At 35.3% G+C, this 14,705-nt stretch overlaps 1 pseudogene; it reads right to left on the bottom strand.

The window, feature by feature from the left end:
* Nucleotides 1-584: 584 nt before the first annotated feature.
* LOC107789969 (uncharacterized) lies at nt 585-13,956 on the bottom strand (annotated as a pseudogene).
* Nucleotides 13,957-14,705: the final 749 nt, after the last annotated feature.

Here is a 14,705-nt window from a genome sequence, read left to right as displayed (position 1 = left end):
AACGTGAGGATATTTTGGGATCGAGCTGCACGATGCAATTGTATCTATGATGAATATCTAACTTCTCTCCTATATAAACCATGAAAGAGATGGCATCTATCAAAATATAAATGAATTTTGTATATAATTTCTTGACTTGGTTTCGAGATGGTTGGTACAGTCTAATATAGCACTACTCTTATTGGCTTTGCCTTAGTGGCTCCGTCTAGCCAGCCGTGAACCTTAGCCCGATGAATGAGTTGAAAAGGGCATCTTCTTTCACGGTCAGAACTGCTAGACACATGGGCTCAATGAGAGTATGTATTATATTAAGACAGACCCCTTGCTTGAGTAAAAGGTTTAACCTTTCATACAGTCATAAAAATATATAAAAAATACTAGTATATTTCGATTCTTATATCCTTACTGATTGTGCGGATTGCCGCCAGTATTAAACATAAGGATGCTGAATTAGCTAGATTAAGAATTCTCAATAGTGTTAAAATAGAGATCTTTAACTGGTGGAAACCTCGGTGGACATATAACAGTCAACAGAGGTGTGAAACAATTCCAGTTCCCGATCAATCGGTGATCTCTGTTTTAGCTCAGTTGAGAAGGCCATGCGGATTACCGCCCGCCACTTGATCCTGAATCTCAGGGGGTCTTTGAACACGAGTAAGAATAATTTGAGGTTCTGATTTGCTTCCTGACGTAGAGGCAATATCAGTTAAAATCTTGTTAGTACTCATATCTTTTATCAAAACTGTTAAACCATCAAGTTTTTTATCAAGAAAACTGATTTGTTCACCTAAAACTTTAACATATAAACTCAAATAATTATTTTGAGAAATTAGTTTATTAATTTCTGCGATGCTGACTGCAGCAATATCTTCATCAATAAAGTTTTGAAATGCAGTAAATGTAATACCTGTATTATTTGATAAAACAAAAGGTGCTTGAGGAGGGTAAATGGCGTTGGTAATATTGCCACTCCCATCTTTAAAAGACCTTTCTAAAACCTTTATATAAAGAGGTAAATATGTGGTTATAAACCAAGGAACAAAATACATAATTTGATTGTGTAAAGCACAAGTTTCATAAAACTCTTGAGAAATATTATTTAAATCATCTTTACTATAGGTATCAAAAAACCAAGTTTTAAACCGGTTTCATTTGTCACTGAAAAAATATTTTTGAATATAAATTCTAGCTTGTGACCCTAGACTAAAATCTATTTGGTGTGGGATCATTAAACATCATTGGGGTTAAAATCCATCTCGGATACAGAAGGAATATCCTTATCAGAAATATTTTCACTATCCTGAACAATATTTGTCTGGGGGTTAATCTTAACCCTTTCAACTGGCTTATCACCCACTTTAGTAGAAATTGTATGCAAAGATGCAGCACGATTTCTAGCTGGTCCATAGACTGGTTCAACAGGAGAAATATGTTGAATATCAGGTAACAGTCTACGATTGGTAAATGAATGTCTATTATTATTAGAACTAGTAGCAGTCAAAAGTCTATTATTAGAAAATGACTGCCTATTATAAGTGGAACTATTATCATCAAACTGAATGCAAATCCTACCCTCCAGATTTTGAGTAATATGAGAATATTCAGTATTACTAACAACATCAGTAATTTGACTAGGGGATTGTAACGACCCGGCCGGTCATTTCGAGAGTTGTAACCCTGTTTTCCCCATTTCTACTTCTTTTTATGTTATTCAACTATATTATGTTATATCGGATTAGTTGGTTCGAGTCCGGAAGGAACTCGGAGTGAAACGAGACACTTAGTCTCATGATTGAAAATTTTAAGTTAGAAAAGTGGACCAGATATGGACCTATATGTAAATCACCTTGGATCTGAATTTTTATGATTCCAATAGCTCCATATGGTATTTTGGGCTTAGGAGCGTGTCCGGAATATTATTTGGGAGCCCGTAGAGGAATTAGGCTTGAATTGGGGTGTAATTCATGGTTTTAGCGTTGTTTGAGGTGATTTGAGGATGCGACTAAGTTCGTATGATATTTTAGGACTTGTTGGTATATTTGGTTAAGGTCTCGAGGGGCTCGGGATGATTTCGGATGGTTAATGAGAAGTTTGGAAGTTGGAAATTTCATAAGACTAAAGTTTCAAGTGAGTTCGCATAAGACCTAAATTCCATTGAGCATAACTCTCATTATACGAAGTGTTATATGGTTTATTACCTATCAAATGAAAGATCTTTGAGTCTAGTTTCTAACTCTTCAAACCATTCATCATTTGGACATTCCTACAAGATGTTGTGACCAAATTATCAAAGGCTGGCGGAGAAGCCTGCGGATGCGAAGCATCCGAGGCCGCCTCCGAAAGAGAGGCTGGCAGTGAAGTGCTGCCATAGCATCCAGGTCCGCATCCGACCTTCAAAGAGGAGTGAAGTGGGGATGCGAAGCATCCAGGGCCGCATCCGAAACCCAGAAATCTGGGCCTATAAATACAAGGTCGGGTAAAGAGGGTATTTTGTGTATTTGGGGGTTAGGGTTCTTGAAGTGAAGGGGCGATTTTGAGCTCAAGTCAAGTCCAATCAACCAAGGTAAGTTGTTAATGATGTTTTGGGTTGATTATCACTCAATATACATGAGTTCTAACATCATTTTTACATCCAAATACAAGATTTCATCATCAAATCCTCAAGAACACAAAAATCACCAAAGTTGTGATTTTTCAAGATTGATCTACTAGAAGTAATTCCAATGCTTCAAACTCGTTTATTATGAGTAGCTAGAAGTATTTGAAGCATTTGTTACAAGTTTTAATGGTTGAAAGATTGGATTATAAAACTCTAGTTCATGGCATGAATAGTACTTTTGAGAAAATAAGAGAGAAGGTGAATGGTAATCTTGGCGATGAAATTTATGAATACAATGAACCTATGGGATTTGTTACTAAAATTGGTCCCAATGGATGTTGATATTGTAGATTGAAGTTGCTTAGTATAGTAGATCATTGTATTATCATTAAGGGTGAATTTCAGTTTCGGATCGTTGGCATTGAATTGAGGAGACAAGAGGGCATTCAGAGGTGGATACGCACGGAGTGGAAATTTCCTGAGTATTGATTAGCTTGCTCGACGTTGGGTTCATCTTGTTGACGTAAGTAACGATTGTAAATCTAGTCCTGAGGGTATGAAACCCCGAATTTCGTATCATTCTATTATTTTGAGGTGACGCAAATGCTAGGTGACGGGCGTGTGGGCGTGCACTATTGGGGATTTGTGACTTGGTCTGTCCCATGGCAACTGTAAAGTTGCATACTTTGTTGAAACCATTTGATACTTATATGTTTTAGAAAGAATTTCTATAAATTGGGCTGAATGCCATGTTTGGGCCTTGCGCCAATGCTGTATGGACCCTTAGGGGCTGTTTCTTACCATCCTCTCATTGTTTTCGATTGAAAACATATACTCAGTCATGTTTATACTTGTTTACCGCATAACTCAGTTTTATGACTCTATTTTGATGCATATAAATATTTTGGGCCGAATGCCCTGTTTTACTGAAATGCCCGAGTGGCTTGAGATATTTATGACTGAGTGAGGCCGAGGGCCTGATTTGTGAGGATGAGTGTGGATCGGAGCTGCCCGCCTACAGCATACTCTATTATTATCGCACGTGAGTTGTCCATGCAGATTATAGCGCTTGGGCTGAAGGAGCCCCTCCGGAGCCTATACACACCCCCAGTGAGCACAGGTACCTACTGAGTGTGAGTGCCGAGTGCCGAGTGCTAAGTGACTGGGAGGCAAGAGTGATTGTGAGGTATGCCCGAGTGGCAAGAGTGATTGTGAGGTATGCCCGAGTGGCAAGAGTGATTGTGAGGTATGCCCGAGCGGCTGTTTATGATTTCATCATTTTTACTCACCTTTGCATTGAGCCTTGTTTGAGAAAAACTGTTGGAAAAATATTTTTAAATAATTTTTACTGGAACCCGGTTTAAACGAGACGATTCGATTCAAACACTGATTTTAAAGCATGTTGTACTTTACTGAGATTTCATGATATGAACGTTATATACTTTATTGCTCGTCACTACTGTTCAGTCTTTATTTATTGTTGTTACTTACTGAGTTGGCGTACTCACATTACTCCCTGCACCTTGTGTGCAGATTCAGGTGTAGCTGGACACGGTAGCGATTATTGAATGTTCTGGTTACAGGTTTTCTTGGAGATAGTAAGGTAGCTATTTGGCAATCGCAGCCCCTGCTCTTCTCCCTCTTATCTTCCTTTAGTTGTATTTAGCTATTTTTCAGGCTAAGTTAGCCTTGATATTGTTAGACAGATTATAGTAGCTGCTCATGACTAGTGACACCCCGATGTCGGGCTTTTCTTTTCTGCACTTCTGTTTTTCTTTGATTTGAACTCTTTATATGGAGGTTTTTACCTTGAAATTATCTTTGAAATGAAAATATCATTTTGTTTTGGAAATGAGTCGGCTTTCCTAGTTCCACGATAGGTGCCATCACGACAGGGGGTTAGTTTTGGGTCATGACGGGGATATAACCGTATCCAAAGTCCAAGTAGTTGGGAAATTAATTTCTTCCCACTTAATAGGTCTCCTAGTGGTAACCTTAGACTTTGCAAAATTCGTTTCCACTAATATAGTCTGATCAGATGTATCATATAATTTACATCTAGGGTTTAACGTAAATAGCAATTTGAAATAAATTCTATATGATAAACATATAAGTTCAGAACCAGGTGCATAATTTTAACCATGCGTTTTCACATTTAATGTCAAGGCATCAAGTATATTAAACATCAGATAGAGATAATTGAAGATTGGGTTGAGTATTAAAATATACTAGACCGTAGGCCACAGTAGATTCAATAGAACCCATCAGAGACTGTCTAAAATTCAGATTTCTAGCATCTCTAAGAGAAGCCAAAAACGTCTCTGGTAACCCTTTAATTGTTAATGGCTTAAAAGCAATTTGAACCATCCTAACATGCACATAATTATACCATGAAAGTTCCTAGGCTCCCAAATTCATAGAAACAAAATCATATCTATGTCAAATATTTCATATCTATCTCATATATACCATGAAAGTTTCTAGGCTCTGATACCATTTTAACAGGATAAAGTGGCGGGCGGTAATCCGCACGGCCTTCTCTCCTAATAATAATAATAGTGTGCGTATAACAGACTATTTTCTGGAATATCTTCCAGGTGAATGGATGGTCCTATCATCGAGGACTCGCCTCTGAGAGATATTTTCTCATTAGTCAAACTTTTTCTTCCCATTTGTATAACTGGGGAGTTTGATGTGGATCCGTATGACGATCCTGAAGGGGATGTTCTCCCTTTGGAATGTGGGGATGATCTTCCCCATCCTCTACCTCTACCTCCACCCCATGGGGGTTCCATCCTACAAATATTCACGAAGAAATCCGGCAGAGAATTATCAATTCCCTTTTTTGTATTGAATTTCAAAATCAAAAGGGGCCAATTGAGCCTGTCATCTTGCAAATATCATTTTTGAGGCATCATATTTAAAATCTTTGTTAAACATATATTTAACAGATTGTGCGTCAGTGTTTATCAAAAACTTTTGATTGTATAAATCATCTTGGAATTTTAAAACACACTTAACTATGGTTAACATTTCATGAGCCACAGTAGCGTATTTTCTCTGGGCTTCAGACCATTTTCCAGAGTAAAATCTAATCAAATATTCATGATTATTATTAGGATTTATCTGTTTCAAAATCCCTCTGTAACTAATATTGGACGCATGAGTCTCGATAATCTTTTGCCATGCAGTATTAGCAAGGGCCAAACAAGGTAAAGATTTAACACGTTGCTTAATATTTTTAACCAAAATAGTATGACTATCAGTCCAAGGGTTTTTATAATTTTGTTTTAGCCTATCATATATGGGGGCTAAATCACGAGACAAATCTTTATAAAAAGGTGATATATAGTTTAAACTTTCCAAAAATCTTTGTAATTGAGTTCTATCAGTAATAACATCGGGAAATTTTGAAGTAAAATCAATAGATCTTTGAATCGAAGTAATTTTTTCTTGACAAATATAATGTCCTAAAAATCGAATATTAGTTTGGAATAAACTAATTTTTTATTTTGAAATAACCAAACCATTTTGTATAACAATTCTTTTAAAAATATCTAAATGCTTAATATGCATTTCAAATATTTTTGAGAATATCAAAATATCATCAATATAAACAATGATAAAATCAAGATAAGGATTGAATATATCATTCATGATTTTTTTGAAATTCAGAAGGGGCATTCTTTAAACCAAAAGGCATAACATTCCATTCATATTGCCCAAATGGAACATTAAAAGCAGTTCTATAAGTATGCTCTTTAAATATTTGAATATGCCAATATCCAGATTTTAAATCAAAATTTGAAAATATATTGGCATCATATAATCTTGACAATAAATCCTTTTTATTGGGAATTGGATATCTTATCCACTTTAAAAACTTACTTAAAGGTTTATAATTAATAACCAATCTAGGAATACCGCGTTCCTTTTCAACAGCATTATTAACATAAAAAGCTGTGCAAGACCAAGGAGATTTTGAGGGTTTTATCAAACCCTTTTGTAACAAATTATCAATCTCTTTCTTGCAGAATTCTACCAGTTCAGCGTTCATCTGACAAGGTCGAGATTTAGTAGGAATATCATTCTCAGAGAAATTATCTTCATATAACAGAGTGACAATATGCTTTTTTCTATTCCAAAAAGCACTGGGATGCTCAGCACAAATATCAATAGCAATATTTTCTGAAATTTATTTAATCTTTTCCTGCACTTTAGTGGAATTCAAAGTATCGAATATATTCATACTAAACAATTCCAATTGTAACGAATCAATATGTCTTTGCTTCATATCAATTAAGGCATTTATATCTCTAGTTACAGGATCTGTAACAAAAGTATAACTTATCTCTTTATCCTTATAAGTAGCAGAAAAACCTTTTGAGTCTATGCTAGTGAAAGGATAAATAGCGTTAATAAACGATGTTCCAAGTATAATCGGAGGATATAACTGATTTTTTACTAAGAAAAAGAAGTGAGGAATGCAGACTTTATTCTGAAAAATACCAGTATTAGGTATTTTATACTCTATATCTAAAGCATGTCCTGATGCAGACTTTACCATATGAGTAGTTTTTTGAAAATATTTAGTAGGTACTAAACCTTCTTGAATGCAGCTAACATCAGCTCCACTATCAATCATAGCAATATTTGTGATAGAAAAACTATTATCAATTAGAATAGTACATTTAATATACCATCTATGAGCAGTAACAATTTGCATCATTCCCAAAAACATATCATGTTGAGAATCATAGGTTTTTCAGAAGAAATATCATTTTCAGAAATACCTTTGTTTTTGTCATCAGATTTCTCAGCTGGAGAATTGATTTTCTCAATCTGAGTAATCCTATGATCACAAATCATTTGATTTTGTTTAAGAGATTTGATCTCTCGTTTCAAGTTTTCAACTTCAACCTTTAAATCATCGAAAGAAGAATCTCTTGCTGGAGTAGTATTTTTATTTAAAAGACGGTTATTAACCTCTATTAAAGAATAAGGAGTAGAATATTCAAATTCTTTTTTTTGAGTTTTCAAAAGGTTTTGAAGAACTTGAACTAGTACTTGCAGCCAAATTTATAATTTTTTCACGAAGTTTATCATCAGTAACTTCTTTTAAAAGTTCTATTACATTATCAGATGTAATAGTTTTTATGTTCAAATATTAGAACTGAGATTGCAATTTATAAAATTCATCATCATCACAGGTACACGTATTACCTTTGCAAGCTGCACAAGTATTATCAATATTTTTATCACTATCAGATAAATCAAGTAAATATATTTCAGCTTCAGATTCTGACTCAGAATAATAATAATCAGATTCTGATCCAGAAGTGTATAATAAACCATAAACCTTATCACGTAACTCATTGTCTTGTTCTAAGGTTTTCAGCTTTTGAAGCTTACAATTTGGAGCTATATGGCCAAACTTTCCACATTTATAACACTTAATATCAGCAAGATCACGGTTAGACCTATTTTTTGTAAATCTAGTGGACTTGCGATGGGCTTTTTTAGCATCACGCTCTTCTTTAGATCTATATCTAGATCTCTTTCTCTTATAAGGACTGTCTCGGTTAGGGTATCTATGATACTTGTGTTTCTTCTTCTTATGAGTAGAAGTCTCGGGTAAACCGAACTGAGTGCAAAAGTCTCCTAATTGGTTTCTTTCCTTAAGCTTATCCATCTTAAGCTGTCTAGATAATTTTAACTCATTGCACAGGTTTAACCTTCCTATGTGCAAATTCCTATCAACTTACCATAGGTATAATCTTTGTACAGAATTTCACCAAAGCTACCTCTTAGAGTCTTTCTAACTCTTTCAGCAAATAAGGAGGGAAGGCCATCTATAAACTTAGCTTTCTAATGGTCGTACTTATTTTCTGGTAACTCCATAACTCTACTCATAAAGGTGTCTTTATACCATCTGAATTCACCTAAGGTCCTACATCTAAGACCATTAAGTAGAGTACGAACTGTCTTATGATGATTGGTAAATCTACCATTGAAGTGTTCTAATATTATAAGAACAAGGGTATAAATAACATCTTCTCTATTTTTCACAAGAGCCATGCCTAAGTTATCAACTCCTTCGTCAGTGGCTATAGCATTAATAACCATTAACTTTTCATCAACAGTCAAATAATTATCCCACCAGCCACGAAGTTGGCCAGTAAAACTTGCAACAATCATTTTGCAAATAGTTCTATCTGTATTTTTCATACTCTTACAGATAGTTGCATACATAAGCATTCTATGCACACGAATAGTTAATTGTCTATCAGTCAATCCATCAAGATTCTACTCATAAATTTCGGAACCACTATAAGACGTATTAGTCTGATTCCAATCACGTTCCTCTATTAAGACATCTTGAGGAGTAGGATGATCGTAATAATAAGTTTGCATTCTGGGTTTATCAGCATGCCTACTATTCTTTTTGGGATAACCTCTAAGTTTATTAAACTCTGACCAAACTTCATTTTTGTAATCAAAAGTAGTATCTAATTTATCAGCAAAATCTTTTGATAAATCAATAGGTTTGATATTCAAACCGGATAACTTTTTATCAAGAAGTTCTTCTAAATCATTTAAATATTATTATTATTATTATTATTGTTATTATTATTATTATTATTATTATTATTATTATTATTATTATTATTATTATTATTATTATTATTATTATTATTATTATTATTATTATTATTATTATTATTATTATTATTATTATTATTATTATTATTATTATTATTATTATTATTATGTGGATCGGGGCTGCCCTCCTGCCGCAGGTCTTATAGGCTTTATATAGCACGTGAGTTGTCCGTGCAGGACGTGAGTTGTTTGTGCGGTTTATAGCGCTTGGGCTGAAGGAGCCCCTCCGGAGTCTGTACACCCCAGTGAGCGTGGATGATACTATTGAGGGATCGATTTCCCTCAACATGGATTTGTCCGAAGTACTTACTACCTGGAGATGGATTTCTCCACAGGGTTGAATTGCCTTTTTTCCTTGGTACTGGGTGACTTATAGTCAGTGTTGTATATGTTCCGAGATGAATTTCCTGGACCGTATGGGCCATATACAGTACCGAGTGGTTGAGCATGATGAGTGAAAAGTGAGAAGCAATGAGATTGAGTACTCTGAGAGTGTGAGTACATGATTCATCTCTGAGATACATGGCATTGGCATGCACACATGACATACATGCATAGAGACGCATTTTCCTCATGCTGTACGGTATCACGTCATTCATGACTTTTACACACATTGATATGTGAGCATAGAAAGGTATTTCACACTTGCTATATGGAAAGGAAATGAAACATCTTATTTATTATTGAAAGGATCTTGGGAAAATTATTATTTTCAAACTTATTCATATTTTTGGCAATTCCGGTAAATGATTTGGTTTTCACTGATATACTTGAAAGGCAGAACTATTTTCAGAAATCATGATTTTGCTGTGCATTTTATCTCTGAGTTACTTCTTGTATTACTTGCTTTACGTTGTTATGGACTGTTGTGGACTATTGGTTTTGGACCCGACCTTGGTACAAGCTCGTCACTACTTCCAACCTAAGGTTAGGTTTGTTACTTATTGAGTACATGGGGTCGGTTATACTCATACTACACTTCTATACCTTGCGTGCAGATGTTGGCTGCTGATGTTGCTGTGTTCGTTGGGAGCTGGATCTGAAGATGTACCTGCACTCCGGTTGTAGCTGCCTCTTGTTCATGGTAGCCTTAGATTTATAAAACTATGTTTATGTACTTTTCAAACAGATGATGTATTTACTTCATACCAGCATTGTATATTTTATTCTTAGAAGTTCATGATTTGTACTATCAGTTCTTGGGGAATGTGTAAAATTAAGATCTTTATTTACTTAAATTGCTTTAATAATTGTTATTGGAATTGGATAATTGAAAGTTGGCTTACCTAGCAGGTTGGGTTAGGTGCCATCATAACTAGTTGGATTTTGGGTCGTGACACTAAATGTCAAGTAGAAATTAAGACACATAAAACAAATAAGCAGGTAACAATTATAGCATGAATTCAAAACATAATATTGGACAAGGAATATGAGAGAAATAATTAATATACTAATTAATTCATGATTTAAAATAATTTATGATTTTCAGACAAATATGCAAATAATCAATTTGACGACGTATAGGCACTCGTCACCTCACCTATATGTCGTTACACATGAAATTCACGTAACAAATAATTCAAGGATTCTATTCCCTCAAGTCAAGATTAATCACGACACTTACCTTGTTTCGCAATTCAAGAGATCACTCGACCACGACTTTTCCTTTTGAATTATCCTCCAAACCAATCAAACCTAGCAATTTATTTACCAACAATTCAATTTAAGCTTTAGAAATTATTCACAATTCAAAAGAGACTTAATTTAAGTCATTTTTAGAAAAGTCAATGTGGGGCTCACTTTTCGAAACTCGACGAAAAATCACGAAATCCGGATACCCGTTCCGATACGAGTTCAACCATACTAAAATTATCGAATTCCGACATCGTATTGTCTTTCAAATCCTAAATTTTTGTTTTTGGAAAGTTTTACAAAAATTCCGATTTTTTCCATCTAAATCAGAAATAAATGATGAATATCGACATGGATTTGTGAAATATCATCAATATATGATAAGGAACACTTACCCAGTCCGAAGTCGTGAACAACGCCTTCAAATCGCCCAAACACTGAGGTTTTAAAACTCAAACAAAAATGGCGAAATGACTGATTTTCGATCCCTTATGTTTCTGTCAATTTTCGCTTCTGCGACGAAATGGCAGCATCTGCGGCGTCGCTTTTGCGATGCCAAATGCGCATCTGTGCTGCCTTCCGCTTTTGTGAATGAAATGTCTGCTTCTGCGGACTCGCAAAAGCGTCCAGTTTTCTGCTTCTGTAGCTTCTTGCCCAACTCCTCTGCTTCCGCTTCTGCGATGGACTTCATACTTCCGCGGAGCCACTTCTGCGGCCAAAGCTTCGCAGAAGCGAACACACCAGAAGCAACAAAATTCCAAAATTTGCTTAAGTCCTAAATTTGATTCGATTTCAATCTGAATCGCACTCGGGGTACTCGGGACCCCGTCCAAATATACCAAAAAGTCCTGTAACATAATACAGACTTACTCGGAGTGTCGAATCACGTCAACCAACATCAAAATTATGATTCATACCTCGATTTGGAATTATGAGTTTATGAAATTTTTACTTTACAAAACCCGTGCCGAATCATATTAAACAAATCCGAAATGACTTCAAATTTGGCGCACAAGTCATAAATGACATAACAGAACTATTTCAACTTTCGAAATCAAAATTCGAGCCCGATATCAAGAAAAGTCAATTTGTGGTCAAACTTTGAAAGTATTTAGCCTTTAGATTTCTAGTTTCCGTTAAATGGCGATAATTCGAGCTAGGGACCTCCGAATTCGATTCCGGGCATACGCCCAAGTCCCAAATCACGATACGGAACTACATGAACCGTCAAAATACTGATCCGGGTCTATTTGCCCAAAATATTTACCATAGTCAACTTAAGTGAGTTTTAAAGCACTATCTCAAATTTTAATCAATTTTTCACATAAAAAATTTTCAAAAAATGCACGCAAGTCGAGGAAAGTTGAATGGTACTATTTGAGGTCTCAGAAGATAGAAATAAATATTAAATTTAAAGATGACATATTGGGTCATCACATTCAGCCTGACATAGTCCTTGGAAATGTTCGGATAATTGTAAGTGCCCGTAATTTCTAGGAAGTTCTGAATGTGCCTCTCCGGATCTTCATGATATAGACCCACATATTGCCGTATAGACTGAATCAGCTGTATCATGCACTGTTTGAGTTCAACGTGACTTGTGATACCAAGCTTCACAATAGCCTGAGTCATATTAGCAAGATTAGGCCTTGCAGCTTCTATCTCTAGACGCTATTCATTACTTGCCATCTCTATTGGTTATGGTTGAACTACGATGTCCAACTCTCTTTCTACTCTAGTTCTAGCTTCGACTTCCCTCCTTACTCTATGAAGTGATCATTCAATTTCAGGATCAAGAGGAAGGAGGTTGTTTGCGCTTTTACTCCTCCGCATTCAAGAGAAGAGCATGCGTTAACACAAACAAGATAAACTGAAAATTAAAACTTTAACAAATAACTAATAAAAGCTTAACTCAGTTAAGTAGCTAATTTCTAAGTCCCCGGCAACGGCGCCAAAAACTTGTTGCGACCAAACACATTCACGCAAGTATACATGATCGTCAAGTAATAGAGTAATGAGTAGAGTATCATTCATACGAAGACTTATGATTAACTTTTGACTGATTCAAACTCAAACAACTTATCGATTCAAGAGATTTCTCACAAAGTGTATAAGTGTCTAATTTACTACCTAAGAAACTATCACGCAATAAAATAACTAGAAATCAACCATAATACTTAAGCAATTTTGGTTAACAATCAGTAGGAGAGGATATTCCAGGGTCATAGGCTAGCTAACAATCATGTTGCGTTCTTAGCTTAAAATGACTAATTGATTATCTGGATTGTTGATTGACAGGTTGATATTACTCATAAGAATCTGTCGAGTTCTTACTCGTCTATCCAAGCTAACTTAATGCCTATATTTCTATGGAATTAAGATTAACAAGAATGCATTTACACTTCCTGTATTTCAACCAAGCAAGGCAATTAGGTAAATTTCTATCCTAATTGCGAATTCGTTCCCGATGCCCGGGTTCAAGAACTTGCCATATTTAATTATATATGCAATCTAGAATTCCCACTTTCGAGTTCAACTCTAGATTCATAAATGGTATTTCACTGTTAGCTACTCAGCAAAATAATTAAGGACAGAATTAAATAAACAATCCAATATGATAAAATCAAACTCGTTAATTTAAACTTCAAACGTCAACATTCATGTAGCAACCATGACCCCAGAATAATAGGGTTCTTAGCCACTCATGTTCATACAATCATCAAAAATAATATTTTCAAACATAAAATCAATGAATACTAGAAGAAGAATGGAAGAATTGATCAAATCCGTGCTCCTGAGTGTTTCGTACTTTTGTTCTTCTCTCAAAGTCACTTCCCCCCCTCAAAGTAGGTTTAGGTTGGCTTTGATATGAGTTGGGGCGTCTTGGGGTCTAAATAATCGAGTCCTAGTCAAAATAAGACATGTTCACATTTTGAGCGTCTAGGGCAGCGTGGGGCGCTGGCCCTCGCGCTCAACCTTTCTTCATTCTGTTTTGTACGCCACAGGTAGCGCCCCATGCTGCCTGTGGTGCTCAACTGAGCCATTTCTCCTTTTCTTCCCATTTTCGCTCCAATTCGCGTACTTTCATCCCAAATGGCGTCGGAATGATTCCTACACATAGAAATACCCCAAATTAGCATATCATTATATTATACATCCGAAATCTATGAGACATGAGCATAATGTGAGGCAATATACATCAAAATATACCTACATTAAGCCGAATATCACTAAACATCAAAAAAGGAACTGGAACGTCACTTTAAAATCTTAAACGATATAACCTGACTTTTGCATCTTCCTGCAGCAGTTACATTTCCTTCCCAATGAAGGTGTCTTTTAAAAGCTCCCTCTATATTGGACACGTTCAGTTGCCGCACATTTTTCTCCAACTACAAATACTTAAATTACAATATCAAATGTTCTTTCATTGAGTTTGTTGAAAATGTTGTGCTTTTGATCTTTGTTTGAGGTTTCTGGTTAGTTTTTTGTGTTTCTTCTTCTTCTTCTTCTTTATACTTTTTCATATTTTATTGACTTTAGGTGTGTTGTCTTTTGCATGGTAATTGTTGCATCCATCATTATCTTTTAAGAGGAGTAACCTGCTTTTCCTTTCTCCTCCGTTTTTTTTTTTTTTGTTTCCCATCTCATTTCTTCTTGATTTATAAGTAGTGAAGTTGCTGTATATATGAAATAAAAATCATTGGAAATGTAGAGTGCATTTCTCTAACAAATGAAATTTGTCAAATAAGTAATTTCCTTCAATACCATTTTACTAACAAATGGTACAATATAGAAAAATAGTCCTCAT

This window comes from Nicotiana tabacum, chromosome 23 (genome assembly GCF_000715075.1).
Source record: "Nicotiana tabacum cultivar K326 chromosome 23, ASM71507v2, whole genome shotgun sequence".
NCBI classification, from domain to species: Eukaryota; Viridiplantae; Streptophyta; class Magnoliopsida; order Solanales; family Solanaceae; genus Nicotiana; species Nicotiana tabacum.
Note: the sequence above shows the minus strand (reverse complement) of the source record. Positions and strands in the feature narration are given on the sequence as shown.